Source organism: Carex rostrata, chromosome 2 (genome assembly GCF_964058835.1).
Source record: "Carex rostrata chromosome 2, lpCarRost1.2, whole genome shotgun sequence".
Taxonomy (NCBI): Eukaryota; Viridiplantae; Streptophyta; class Magnoliopsida; order Poales; family Cyperaceae; genus Carex; species Carex rostrata.
In genome coordinates this window covers 17,999,606-18,015,061 of record NC_135919.1, presented here as the reverse complement: position 1 = coordinate 18,015,061, position 15,456 = coordinate 17,999,606, and the positions used below count along the sequence as shown (strand labels likewise).

At 38.5% G+C, this 15,456-nt stretch overlaps 1 long non-coding RNA gene across 1 annotated transcript; it reads left to right on the top strand.

Annotated features, from left to right (window-relative positions):
• The first annotated feature begins 12,783 nt into the window (after positions 1-12,783).
• Positions 12,784-14,545, top strand: LOC144550620 (uncharacterized). The gene is made up of 3 exons (XR_013510521.1): positions 12,784-13,021; positions 13,728-13,806; positions 14,275-14,545. It is a non-coding gene; the product is annotated as an uncharacterized LOC144550620 (long non-coding RNA).
• The last annotated feature ends 911 nt before the right edge of the window (positions 14,546-15,456 follow it).

The following is a 15,456-nucleotide window of genomic DNA, read 5'->3' as shown; positions in this document are numbered from 1 at the left end:
TTGATACAAGCTTGTAAGGTTTGTTTATCGTAATTGTTTAAGTGTTAGGTTACTTTATTTTTGTAGTGTTTGTGCACAATAACTGGGTCAATATATCAATTTATGTTGTTTTATTCTGAGCGATTCGTTTGACGTAGAATGCATTGATATTTGTATTTCTTGGTATTTTTTTTTAAATTAGCTTTTGCCCATTTTATTAATTAGTAGAAACGGTGTTAACTTACAAAAACTATTTCCTAGGTTCTATATAGCTTTTTTTTTATCAATACCGGGCAGAGGCTGCCAGGGGTAATACAATAGAAAAGTAAAAGGTTACAGAGTTTAACGTCACAACCAATCCAGAGGCCTTAACTAAAGACCATCTCTCCCAACTCAAAACCAGTTGAAATAAAAACAAACTCTGTAGAGCAACAGTAATTAATAGAACAACTACCCCCAATAAGTGAAATAAAATCAGTGGGGAGATGCAACTGATCTCTGAGCATCGCAATGCTTTTCCCACAAGGAAGCCTCACGAATAATCCAGTGTATGATCACATCAACCGGTAACAGCTTCTCCTCAAAAATTTTCAGATTTCTCTGCCTCCAAATCGCCCAACAAACCGCTGGGAAGAACACCTGCCATCTCAACCTAGCTGTTCTTCTGTGTCTAAACGGAATAGCTGATCGGATCCATGTCAATTCTACTGAATCTGCATCCACTCGAATCTGATTACCCAGGTAAACTGCGATCCCATCCCAAATTTTGATTGCAAACTCACATTGGAAAAAAAGATGAACTGCTGATTCTAACTGAGTAGAATTGCATAGCACACAACTCCCATTGCAATTGAACTGCCTCCTTAGCATCACTTCCTTTGTCAGTAATTTATCTCTTAGCAACAGATATATAAATATTTTAATGCTCGGTGGAATTGAGAATTTCCAGATTCCTATAAATCTCCATGCAACCAGTCCTGCCCCAATCATAACTGTGTAAATGGAACTAGCACTGTATTTTCCGTTTGGAGACCACCTCCAAATCAGTTCATCATCTGAGTCATTTAGAGTAGGTGGGTTGTGTGATTCAGGAAGTGAAATTGTGTAAGAATCCGAAAAGGCCTCTTGCAGAGAGATCGCATGTAGTTGTTGTCTGGAACCAGTCTGTTTTAAGGGGAAGGGCCCCCATTGGTCATACCAGAACGAGATAGAATCTCCATTGCCTATGATCCAAGTAGTTGACCAGTTGAATAACCCTTTCAGAGTAATCAATTGTGACCAGAAGAAAGAGCCTGTCTTGGACCAAAGCATGGGACCCAACGAGAAGACCCCCTGCCATCTTATTCTTGTCACACACACCGTCCAGAGTGATTCCGGTTCATTGTAGAGCTTCCACCACCATCTCAAAATTAATGAGATATTCCTGATGTGCAAGTCAGGCATCCCCAAACCTCCCCATCTCTTAGGTATGCACACCAGATTCCAATTACAGAGAGATACATAACGATTGGAAGCATTAGCCGACTTGGACCATAGAAACCTTCTTCTTGCTTTGTCAATACGGGTAATGACCCATTTTGGAAATAAGAAACAGATCATGTGGTATATAGGAATTGTAGAGAGGACCGACTGTGCTAGCACCAAACGCCCACCTCTACTAAGCAATTTTGTTTGCCAGCCTTGTAATCGCTTCTCTATTTTCTCTATTAGCGGTATATATAGTTGTTTGCTTGGTTTCCTTATCGTCAGCGGCATCCCTAGATAAGCAATTGGGAAGTCAGTTTGTGAACACCCCATGACTGCTTTAACCCAGGGCAGATCATCATGTGGCAAGTTCAGAGGGATGAAGGTGCTCTTTCCATAATTCACTTGAAGCCCTGAAATTGCTGAAAAGAGGCGCAATAGCAGCTTGAAAATGATCAGTGATGATACGTCCCCATTAGCTATTATTGCGGTATCATCCGCGTATTGCAAGGCTAGTAACGAATCCTGCACTTTCCTGGATAAAGGTGTGTTAAGCATAGAACTTCCCAATTGAACCATTCTTTGGAAAACATCGACTCCAATATTAAAAAGCATTGGAGATAACGGGTCTCCCTGCCGGAGACCCCGTTTGTGAAAGAAAGCATCCGAGAATTCTCCATTTATGAGTACCCTTGAAGAAGAGGAAGACCATATGACAGTCAGCCACCCTATCCATCTGCTTGGAAATCCCCGAGCTTGCATCACAGAAGTTAAGAATGACCATTCAATAGAATCGAATGCCTTCTTGAAGTCAATTTTGGCAAAAACTGCTGGTTTTCCTTCATGGCTGATGTGATGGAGTAGTTCTCTAGTGGTAACGAAATTTTCAGCAATTTGACGACCATGGGTGAAAGCCGTTTGATTTCTGGAAATAAGGCTTGGCAGGACCAAACGGAGTCTGTTAGAGAGAACTTTTGAGATGAGTTTTGGGATTAGGTTTAGAACACTTATAGGTCTGAATTCATTCGTTGTGGAGGGGGCATCTGTCTTTGGTATCATGACTATCTTGGCCTCATTGTAAGGTGTAAGGTCAAGAGAGTTGTGATAGAAGCAGTGAAAGATTTCCAAGATTTGAGTTTTGATTTCCAACCAGTAATTCTTGAGGAATTCGTTGGGTAACCCATCGGGACCCGACGCTTTAGAATTAGCAAGCTGAAAAACCGCCTCTTGAATTTCTTGTGGAGTGAAAGGGACCTGCAACTGGTCAAGTGTGGGGTTGTGGTTATAAAGCCTGGAAGCATCAAAAGGCAGTGGCTGAGTAGAAGAACCTAGGATTTCTTTCATGGATGTGGCAAACATCTCTCTGATTATATGCTGATCTGTGATTTCATGACCTTCATGTTGCAAGGATAGTACCAAATTTCTTTGCAGCCTTGAAGAAGCCAAAGCATGAAAATACCTTGAATTCCTATCACCTTGAGCTAGCCAAAGGCAACGAGAACGTTGCTTCCATTTGAGTTCAATATTTGTTGCTAATTGATATGCCCTTTCTCTTACTTTTAGCCTTAGTCGAAATTCATGGATGAGTAGGTTGCGATGCTCTTCTATTTTATCAAAGAACAAGAGGGTTTTCCTGCATAAATCCAACTGTTTTTCCATTTTCCCAAAATTTTCCGAATTCCAAGCAGTCAGGTGGAATTGAAACTGTTTGGTATTAGAGTGGAAACTCTTCAAAGGATCAGCCTGAACTTCAACTACTCCACCCCATATTTGCTGTACCATTTGTTTCGGCTCCTCATACCTGAACCAGAAGGATTCAAGCTGAAACCGCCGTCGCCGCTGTTGTAGACCCTTGCAGGTTAGCACTAACGGTGCATGATCTGAAGCCAAGACTCCTAGAGCTTGCAAGGTGATTACCGGGTAGGCCGTTGACCAGTTAGCAGAAGCGAAAACTCGGTCAATTTTAGAGAAAACCGGTTCTGGTCTGTTGCTTGTCCAGGTGAAGTTGCGATTTCTCAAGGGGACATCTATCAGACCATTTAGTGAGATGAATTCATTGAATCTTTCCATTAGAGAGAAGCTTCTTTGTTGGGCCGATCTATCAACTAACCAGCAGACCATGTTAAAATCACCCGCTAGTAGCCAATGTTGAGAGGCCCTTGAAGCAACAAACTGTAATTCCTTAATGAAAGCCGGCTTTAGAGAATCATTGCATGGGCCGTATGCATTAGTAATCATCACAAAATTGCCAGAAGAAATTTGCTGCAGTAACACCGTGACTGTATGTCTAGTGGACCACGAAGAAATCATTGTAAATGACCGCTTCCAAGCGATTATAATGCCACCGGCAGAATTCATGGCTAGATTAAAGGCCACATCATAACAGAAAAAAGAAGGCAAAAATTTCCAAATATACGACAAATCCAAACGATTGCATTTCGTTTCCTGAAGAACACAAATGTCACACCTAGAATTTTTAATTGTGTTTTTGATGACTAAACATTTTTCATCATCTCCCATCCCTCTAACATTCCAAGAAAGCAACGAGAATTTTTTTAAAAACATTAAAAACAAAAGAACTTCTACACTTCACTATGACTAGGCTGATTAGGCCTGTCCCTGCTCCTCCTCCGATAGCAGATCCTCATCGGAGTCAAAATCAAGGTCAAGGCCTTCTTCTTCAACCTCCATATCTCTTGTTGCTGTCTCTTCAGGATGTTTAATTCTGCGCTCTTGGTTATCAATTTCCAGCATATTGGTGACATCTTGGACCTTCAGCCCAATGCCCTCTGCGAGGTCCTTGCATAGCCCATATTGAACTGCCACTTCAAAAAACCCATCAGGCCCTTTAACTATCTCAGCAGCCCTGGTCATTGGCTGTTTGTTTTTCACATGTTTTGGGCCTCCTGTGAATTTTTGTTGGGCCAATTTTTTGAAAAGAACCGGCTTTGGAGGAATTAACACAGGAACCCCCTTTTTAGGCTTTTGGGCCGGCTTAGAACCTTCCAAAACCTTCTTTCCCTTATCCACTTGCGTCATGGCTACACCACGTGGCCTTTCTGTTGGGATCCGCGCCTTGGACCCATCCTTCTTTTGTCCCTTTGCAGCCTGACCCCGAATCATCTGATCCTCTGCATTCGGTACGACTCTGCACGGACTGAGAATGTCTGCATTATTTTCAGTTTCTGATTGAGAGAGGTTCCTTTTTAAAATACGTAGAGGGGGCGGAAGCTGTTGCGGCATGACATTGGCTGTTAGGTGTAGTGGGTTAAGAGTAGAGGTTGGCTCATGACCCGCTTCATGAACTTGAGAACCCAACTCAGTAGATGTTAGAATTGCTCCTTGGGTGGTCTGTGACTGTGTCCCAAATGGTGTGTGAGGCGGGTTTGTTTGTGTGAGTTGAGCTTGACCCGGTCCAAAATCCTGCCTGGAATTGCACAATTGGGTATTCTCCAAGATTGGAGCATTGACCATCGTCTCCACCTGAGCCATGGTGATGGTGTTGGATGTGGAGACGCCTTCCAAAATTGCCCTGACCTCCTCTGGAAGCGCCGAGGGTTCTATGCCCTTGCAAATTTCAATCAGAGCACGACGAGAGACAGATATGCGCTCCACCTCCTTTGACCGGTTTGACTGAGAGGTCTGAAGCGGTTTTGAGAATTTGGGTGGGATTTTAGGCAGATCACCCACCTTGTAAAGAGGGGAGCGGATCCAGTTCTTGGGTTTGACTGAGATGATGTGTTCAGAGCCAAGGTCGTGCATTGTTAGCTCCTCCGGGACATTTTCAAGGCGGTGAACTGCCACCACAGCTGACCAGACTGAAAGATCTGATAGCTCAGATGGGGGAATAAAACCAAGATAGGTTCCAAACGTAGAAGTCACCTGCTTGACCGCTTGCTCTCTGAACAGGTGGGGGGGGATGTTATGAAGGTCTAGGAGCACCTTGTACTCCGGTAGGCTGAGGTGTGCTCCGTCTATTTCAGACCAAGGCTGGAATGAAAAACCAGCATCCCATAACTCTGGGGTTGTCGCTAAAATGAAAGTTTCAGGAGCCATGCCATGTGGGAGGATGATGAGGAACCGCTCCTTGTCTAGTCTGCCAATGGAGATTTCTTCAGCTGAGATTAGGTTGGTTCTCAGTGCAAACCCAAGGACATCTGATAGAGAGAAGCCATTTTCATGACCATGGGTGTTAAAAATCACCCCAGATGATAGTTTGAGAAGCTCTGCTTTTGTGGCCGCATCCCTGCTGACATGGTAGGCAAGCCGTTTTGGGCGGTTGTTAGGAAAGGATTGAATAGCCAAGGGAGAAGGCTTAAACAGTTCCTCAAAAGGGGAGGTTTGCTTTGGAGGAGAGGCCGGCCGCCTAGGTTTGTCAGACCAATAAGGCATTGCGGCAGGGTTTAGGGTTTTAGCCGGGCATTTGGTTCCCATGTGGCCTTCTCCCCAACACTTCCCACACCGCATCGGGTTGCGACAAGCAGCAGCGTTGTGGCCCGTTCGACAGCATCTAAAACACCGACCTCGCCATTCGGTGAATTGAGAGGAAGGAGGGAACCTGAGTTGTGTAGGACTGTGGGGGGAGAAGTAGTAGGTTGGGCTGGATGGTGGTGGAGACTGTGGGGGAGAGGTATTAGCCATGGTTGGAAGGAGAGGTTTGAGGTGTTTTTGTGGCTGAGGGTTTGGGAGAGAGGATTTGACAATATGGGAGAAGAGGGGTTTGTAGTTATAAGGAGTGTAGAGGTTGATTGTTGTGGAGTTTTTGTTGCGCCGCCCTACCTTGATCCAATCTGCCTCCTTGAGTACCTCTGTCTCCTTGAGCACCGCTTTCTCCATCTTTTCGACGATTCTGACTTCCTAGGTTCTATATAGCTAATGTGATATCAGTTCCCATGAGCATAACCACCTACTGTACATCAGCATGAAATTAATTTCTGGGAAAAGAAGACTCAATACAAAACAAAACGAGTTAAAACTGCCGCACACAATGAGAGCTTATGTTAGAACTTAGAACTACTTAGTATTGTCATGTCCTTTACAACCGCAATGACAAATGAATTATTCGGGTTCGATTCGGCAGGGTCAAAAGTTCGTGATTCGAAAATAATTCAGGTATAATTCGGGAATGAATCGGAATTATCCGGACCGAATATCTTAGACCCACAATAGAGCACAAAAAAAATTGGGAAAATTTCATAAAATTTGGGAAAAAAATTGTAAATTTCACGATTTATTCGATCAAAGTTCAGTCAATCGAATAATTTGATATTTGATTTGCCACCGCTAAAAAGACAAATTATTCGCAAATAATTCACCAATTTTGTGACTATATTCACAACTACTGAGGTCTTTAACAACATATCCTTCTTCTGCATTCTTCTTCTTCTCTAGCCCATGGAGCCAGCTGAGTATCTTCAAGGTCCCAAGCTTGCACAGGAATAATGGAGATATCCTCTGGGCCTCACTGGTCAGCAAATGCTCTTTGAGGGAAGGTAAAGACATAGTTCCCATTACTGAAAAGTATTTCGTTTATCATTCCTGGTCGTAACAGGACCTTGTCTGCAGGGGCGGATCTACTGTAGCACAGAGGGGGTCAGCTGCCCCCTGCTAGATTTTCAAAAATAGTGCTAAAAATCTGTTTTTCGGACCTCTGCCCTTCCCTGGAATTCAAATTGCCCCCTGTAGCCCATTTTGGAATTCTAATAGACAGAACGGAGCCCATATAAACTCTGAGCGAAACAAATTAGCGGAGCCCAAATAGACGCTGATCCCAAATAGCGAAAATTAGTTGAACCAAAATGTTTTTATTTTTTATTTTTTTTTAATTCAAAGGCAGAGGCTGCCAAGTTGAACCAAAATGTTGATTTCAAATTCCCTATAAATGTTGAATTGTTGATTTTTTTCAAGTAATTTAGGATTTTTATTATATTGATTGGTATTTTTTTTGTTATGTTGAATTGTACCCGATAAGCTATTAGGTTTGAACCCGATAAGCTATTTGCATCTGATTATTGCCACACCTTGACAAAAATCCTGCGTCCGCCCCTGCTTGTCTGCATACCTTGTTGAATTTCTACGTTGAGTCTCTACATCATCTCGATCAAAGCGCGGGTGAGTAGATTCGGGCATCGGAGCGCGGCGGTGGTCAAAATAGTGGATCTGGTCATAGAGAGCGGTAGGGATTAAGGTAATAGAATAATTATGAGTGTATATTAGTGAGACTAAAATATTAGAGTTATTTTAAGTAGTTTGGAAGATTTGTAGAATAAAAGAGTGGATTTAACATTAGAGTTATTTGATTCGTTGTAAGTTCTATTTTTTTTTATTAAAGAAATTATTAGTTGACATTTCAAAACCACTAACTTTAAAAAAAAATTAATATTCCATCAAAGCACCATAATATCTTATATTCTCATTAAACTTGATATTTTTTTCTCTCTCTCTTTATTCATTTAACATTTTATTTAGTCATTTTAAAAATTAAATTGACAAATATACTCCTTTCATTTTAACCCTCCTCTCCCACGACGTCAGCTCTATTCCAATGATTGTTAAATTTAAGGAATTGGTGCAAATTTAAGTCTTTTTTTAGGTAGAAGGTTGTTTATAATAGAAGTGTACAAAGAAGTCTGATTTGTTGTGCTTGCACTAGGGTTGAGAAGTATTGGAGCTGCCGGAGAGAGAGTCTGACACAACAGTATTGAGAGAGAGGAGGGTTATAATATGTCAAGAGTTAGGCTGGGGTGCTATGGATAGCATAGTGGCCTCTATGCTACGGCTCAATATTCGAGTTTTCAAAATCCAAACGGTCGATCCGAACCGTTCATCTTATTCTCCATATTAATATCTGCTTGGAGACCAAATTTTACATTTTTCTGAATTTTTTTACTATTTATTAAGTATTTTACAAAATTGTTGATCCAACGGTGGCTGCACAAAACAGTAAAACCGTTGGATTAGCGATTTTCAAAGTGGCTTAATAAATAGTAAAAAAATTCAAAAAATTATAAAATTTGGTCTCCAAGCAGATATTAATATGGAGAATAAGATGAACGGTTCGGATCGACCGTTTATATTTTGAAAACTCGAATATTGAGCCGTAGCATAGAGGCCACTATGCTATCCATAGCACCCCAGCCTAACTCATATGTCAATTTAATCTTTAAAATAACTAAAATAGAAGGTTAAATGAATCAAAGGACTTGGAATAAAAAATGAGCTTGATAAATGACCCCCAAATAAAATCTCCGAGTGGATCCTCCAAGTGTTTGATGTCTAACTTTAATTTTCAATGCTCACATTCAAGCATTTCAAGTTTTGTTTATAACATTTACAATGGTACTGGAAAACTTTCAAACCTCTATCTACAAGCACTTAAAATCTTAAATCTGAGTAATTTTAACTCCTAACTATTTTTGTATTCAAGTCAAAAAAATAAAAGATTTATTTCACCTACTTTTTTTTCTCCAATTATGGTCGAGATACAAGGAGGTCAAAAATTGCATTGTAGAAATCTCAGTTGGAATTTGACCATCGAGCTGATTGTATGACAAATCAAGAAAAACCATTGATAAGAGATTTATAAGGTTGTGGTTAGTTTTGTCAATATGAGCCATATAACCTTGCATGAAATTGCAATAACGTAGTCTTGGGACGCTCATCAGCTCATTATACGGGATACCATCAAACTCCAAAAAAATATTCATACGGTGGCATAACTTACCATCCACTATAATTCTCTTGCTAAAATATAGCCTACCATCCACCATAAGGTTTGCCACAATATTACCAGAATGTTTTGCCAAAGCAGGTGGAATGGAGAGTTGCTGCTCAAATCTAAATACATCAGGCCCTTACAATCACCAAGCCTTGGTGGTATCGACCCAGTAAATGAATTATTGATCCAAATTGGTATCAATCCGGTCAATCAGTAGCTTGCCAGAGAAATCTAGTTGACGCTGGTGCAATTCGCTAACCTATCTAGTACTGTACTACTTAGGTTGTTGTAGTCCAATAGTAGATTTGTAAGTAACTTGAGGGATGAGAGCTCAGAGTTGCGAAAGGACCCTAGAAAACCTAGTATGGACCAAGACAGCAAGTTCAAGCTTAGATCAAGTGATATCAAGACAGTGCACTTGCTTAGGGAAGCAGGTATAGGACCAGTAAAATAGTTATCTTGTAGCTGTAACACTTTTAATCTAGGCACACTACCGGTGCACAAAGATCATGATATCAAACTCGAATACCTGTTAGCACTAAGATCCAATAAGTGGAGACTTCTAAGCTTTGTAATAGATTCTGGTAAATTACCATTGAAGTTTATTAAATGCCAACTCTAGAAATTGGAGTCTGGCAATGGCACTAGGGACCACATTGGGAATTCACCAGAAAAATTATTCTTGGAGAGGCTCAGAGTGATGAGATTCGTACATGCCTCTATGTCGGGCGGGGGCATGCCAGTAAAATGGTTATATGAGAGGTTTAGATAAGTTAAATTTAGGCAACTTGAGAACGTACTGGCCGGTATGGTACCAGTAAATTGATTGGAATATATATAGGTCAAGATATTGCAAAGAGGTGCAATTGGTAATTTGTGGTATGGTGCCTTTAATGATGTTATTGGAGATGTCTAGATGTTTGAGTAATTTGAGTTTAGAGAATAACAACATGATATCTTTGTTGGTTGTGGTTTTGTTGTTGGATAGATCTAGCATCTTCAATTGGGTGAGAGCTGGAGAGAAACTATTGAAGGCCTGGCCAATATTGTTATTAGAAAGGTTGAGCGACTGAAGAGAATAACAAGAGGCTGCTAGAGAAGCTGTATCATAAACAGACCCTTGAAGTTTGTTACTAGATAGGTCCAGTTCTTTGAGTAGCATGGTGCAATTTGCAAGGGCTGATATGGATCCATTGAGATTGGTATAATGGAAAGAGAGCACTTCTAGGTTTTCAAGAGAGAGGATGTAAACTGAGATTGAACTGAAGTTTGCTGCAAGTGGTAATCCTTGAATGGTCACAGAGGACACTGGCTTCCTTTACATTTTATGCCTTGAAATTCACACACTCCATGCATGCGATTTCAGTTGGATAACAAATTAGAATTTGGGAGAGAATTTTTGAAAGACATTAGATGATCAACATCTCCGCCCACGGCTGATAATACGCAGAATGTGAAAAGAATGAGGGAACTAAAATATATTTTAGATGTCCGGAAAGTCACCAAATTAATTTGTGTTAGTAAGATTAATTTATTGATTATGATCAAATCATTTTGTTGATCATTTTAACAAATTTGTCGAACATCCTGACAAAACCTTTTTTTAGCACATAATGAGGGCTCTCAAATCTCACAGTCGTTGGCATACTTGAATATTCCAATGGACGTTGTTGATTTTAATATTTTGTTAGGAACTTTTTAATATAAAAACAAGTGTGTACAGTTACAGGTGTCAATGATATTTTTTGATAAATTTCGTCGAAGATCACTAAATTTAGTCCTTTGTCACGAATAGGTCATTTAATTAATAAGTCAGATTTGTTCCTCTGTGATTATATTGAACTTTCTAATATTAAAGGTTGGTAGACAAATTTGCCTTACACTTATTAGATTTGAAATTGTCTTTGCAGTTAATGTTACAAGACAATTTATGTATGCTACGCACACCAGTTACTTGAGTGCAATTGATAAAATAATGAGATATCTTTAAAGCACTCTAACTCGAGAAATTTGGATGAAGAAAAATAATTCTAATGACGTGGTTGGTTTTTATGATATAAATTGGGTCGGTCAGAGGCAGATATATATAGTGTAAGAATGAGAATTAATTGATCTCCATATTTTTTCGAATTTTTTTATTACAACTTATTTTCTATATAATTTACAGTAAAATATTACAATTAGTGTAAAATGACTCCATTCACAACAATTTTTTTTTTATATGATTGACCCCATTCACATTTGACCTCTTAACTTGAATGTCTGGCTTCGAACCTAGAGCCGGTAGCTAGAACAAAAATCATAGGTTTTTGTACTTTTGTAGGCTGCAACATGGTCACTTGGAAGAGCAAGAAGCATAATGTGTTGTGACAATTGGTAAAATGCAGAAGCAGAATATTGAGCCATGACATCCACTTCAAATGAACTCATTTGGATCAAGCAGCTACTCAGCGACATAAAGACAAAACTCACAGGAACAATGCGAATGTACTGTGACAACCAATCTATACGACATATTGCATCCAATCATGTCCCATAAAAGGACAAAGCATATAGAAGTCGACTGCCACTTTGTCAGAGAAAAAGTATAGTATTGAGAAATAAAAAATCTCATTTGTCAGAAGTAAAGTGTAATTGGAAGATGTCTTCACTAAGTACTTGACAAATCCAGTCATCCAAATATTTGCAATTGATGAGTGATTCATAAAAAATTGTCTCAAAAAAACAACAATAAATATGTTGTGTGATTAAATCCAGTGAATTGTAACAAGATGCTACAGTGGATTTTATCATCTTCAAAAAAGAAAAATCCATCTAATCAAGTTTTGAATAATTTTTTTTACTATAATTTAAATTAAAAAATTGCCATATGTATAAATTTTCGAAACAAATTAAATTAACATTTTCTTTATCCACCGAGCTATCTGAAAATAAAAGAATCCGGAGTAAGCTCGGATTTCAATGTCTCCTAAAGGGGTCGTACGATCTAAAAATTGATTCCTTTTGTTCTTGAGTGATTAGCAAGGTTACACGGATTTTTTTTGTTTTTTGTTTTTTAATATGCTGCTCACTTGCAAAGTGTAATTGGTGCATTCGAGACAAGTTATCAATGAAAATCTATACCGGTATCCGGTATTCTTCGCGGAGCCAATTTCTGTGGAGTTGTGCGAAGTTTTTAATCTGATCCGTTCATTTTGAATCAGATGAATCAAATCAGATCTTGTCTGAATTAAAAAAATATATATTATTAAAATTTGCAAAATCTGATCTGTTCCGTCGATCCGAAACGATCCGTCCGATCCGAAACAAACAAAGCTAGCTCCGTCGAGGATACCGTATCACAAGATCGTTATGGCCTGTAACAAAGGGATCGCTAATCATTCTCTCGTCACCTCTATATAATATATATTATTTTTTGAGTGATGCTGTCATGGATCAGAATTTTTTTTCAAATTTTTGTCCGAAGTTATCACAGCCGTTAATTTTAAAAGGGTAAAATTGGAATGGCTTCATATAATATTTTTTCCGTTAATCTTTCTGTTAGAGCTCCGTCACTTTGCTCCCGTCTCTTCCTCTCGTTAATCACCCCTCCCTTGCGAATTCACATCTCTGAGATATCTCTCCCTCTCGTCGTCTCTTCCTCTCGTGGATCGCCCCTCTCCCTTGGGCGAATTCGCATCCTCTGAGACCTCCCCCTCCTGTCGGTCTCCCCCTCTCGTTTTCTCCGTATCTCCCGTCGGTCGCTCTTTCTCCCTTTGCTCCGTATTACCCATCTCTTGTTCTCTCCAATCGCTTTGTATCCTCTAGCCGGTCTCTCTCTCACGCACACAAGACCCTCTCATCAGAGGGAGGCCAAAGCAGGTAACTGATTCTTTCTCTGGGTTTGAAGAATCGGTTTCTGGTCTTCCATTACCATGTCAAGTTTTGTTTTACAAATTGGTTTTTCTTATTTAATTCTGAATTTAAGTTATGTCTCAATTGAGGTATCTAACAGTGTCAGGGGTTGTATCCTGACATCTTTGAAGCTTGTTAAGTTGTCCTTGTGTGCAAATTTTAGTCAGTTTTGGTGTTATTATAGTTAACTGTATATTTTCTCATGAATCCAATTTAAGCTTATTCGATTCAACTTCACATATTAGTTCTAAATTAATCCATCATAAGGATTTGTATTTGAATTTGTCTACTTGCAACATGGGTCTGGTTTATATTAAAATATGTTGCTAAGTTAGCTAGTTAAGTGCCATTGTCAGTCTGTTGTTGAAATGAAAGAAAGGTGATCTACTTGGGTGTTTCATAACCTGTTTGATTAGTAAGCACAATAAAAAAAATGACAGTCAAATCATATTTTACTTCTTTTTAGACCTCACTAAAATTTGGTAATGCTAAACCAACAGATCCGATATGCGTCTGCATTTCTTCGATCAAATAGTATTAATGGTGCTCCTGGTCTTACCTATTTTATTGAAATTTGAAAAAAATGCAGTCCCCAATTATGCACATAAAATAACTGGTAAATTATATTTTATCACCCTACCAAATTTGTATTAATCTTCTCAATTTCTTATAGGAAAATGATGCTGCTAGAAGCTATTTCGAAGAACTCAGTGAAATTGATAACTTTCATTCATAATCCAATATTTACAAAGGTTGCACTTTTATAGGCGATATTGCTCACAGAGAATTATTATTTAGATTTCTCAAATTAATTACGAGCGGCACCTAAGTTACGCGTTGGATGCCGTTGTGCCGAAGGCTGATATGCTTTTGCAATTGAATCATACATAATGAGCCAAGCCTGAGAAACTAGTTTTTCTGTAATTTTACCTTCTAATGAAATCAAATAACAGAGTTGCACAGATCAATGTTCTCTGGAAATCTTAGCCATAACTCAGAACAACAGAGTTGAATTACTATATTATAGACTATTAAGCCAAAACAATAATTCTTGAGTTTAGAGTACAAATTAGGATGGACATGCCAGTATTAGAAAAGAGACCTGGATTAATTTGTTCTCTTTTACTGTAGATGGCCTTGGTTAAATAATTTGCATGGATGTATTATTAAATCTGTCAAATATATTTGTAGAATCTAATATGGATTCTGATAACATGCAGAAGCAGCTTCAGAACAAAAAAATTGAGCAAGAGGCACATAAACTCTAGTTTCGCATAAGAAATGATGTCATTCAAGAACTCCAGGAGAAGGGGTTTGATGTTGAGTGAAACCAGTTTCTTTTGGTCATTGCTGTTTGGCCCCTGAACTCTCTTTTTCTTAGTTTTTTTGACGTGCTGTTTTGGTTCTGACTTGGAAAGAATTTAAGATCTGGATGGTTGTTTTGTAAATCTGCCAAGTGAGGTGGGCATTTGTAAAATAACTCTTAATTAAGCATGGTGCCTTTTCTCCTTTTCTTTTTAAAATGTGTTTTCAAAAGGTAACTCGGTGCACAAGATGTTTTGTGTGTGATAGACCGAAAAATGATGTTCCTATGAGTATATGTTTTGCTGTTATGATGCGCTTATCATAAAATAAAAAAGATGGTATTGGGTTGATACCAGTCTTGTAGGTAACTAGGTACCAATATGAGCAATTTAGACATAGAAATGTTATCCATTAGTAACAATTTACTTCTTGAATTTATTACTCATGAACAATTTAGATATAAATAATGCAATAAATTTATTTTCTGACATCGACCGTACATTGATCTCACCATGTCAGGCATGGTTTGGATTAAATACCTATGACTTTAGTGATGATGGTGGGTCAAGATTCAATGAAATGGAAAGTTTTAATTACAGATTTTACTGTTTGTCATTTTAGATAATTTCGTGCATCAAATTTGATGAAATTTGTAGCTTGTTTTAAGGCAAATTCAAAGGCCAATAAGTTTATAAACATGTATAAATTTGACATAACAATAAGTTTATTCTAATATTTCTATGCCTTATTTTATGGTGGTTTCAAAACCTAAAATATGACAAGTGCAATTTCTTTATTATTACAACTTTGAAGTTCATAATTTTTTTCAATGCTTACATTATGACCGTGAATTCAATGAATTTTAAATATTTTTCATTGCCATAAAGTAGTATTATAATTTTGATCTATTTATAAAATTTCAATGTTTACATTATGACCGTGAATTCATTGAATTTTAAATAATTTTTTATTGTCATATAGTAGTTTTGTAATTGTTCGATATGTTGCTATGGATTCCGATGATATTCTGTGAATGGTCAGTCAATTATGTAATTGTAATCAGTTCTTTTATATCGAAAAAAGAAGTTACAAGTTTA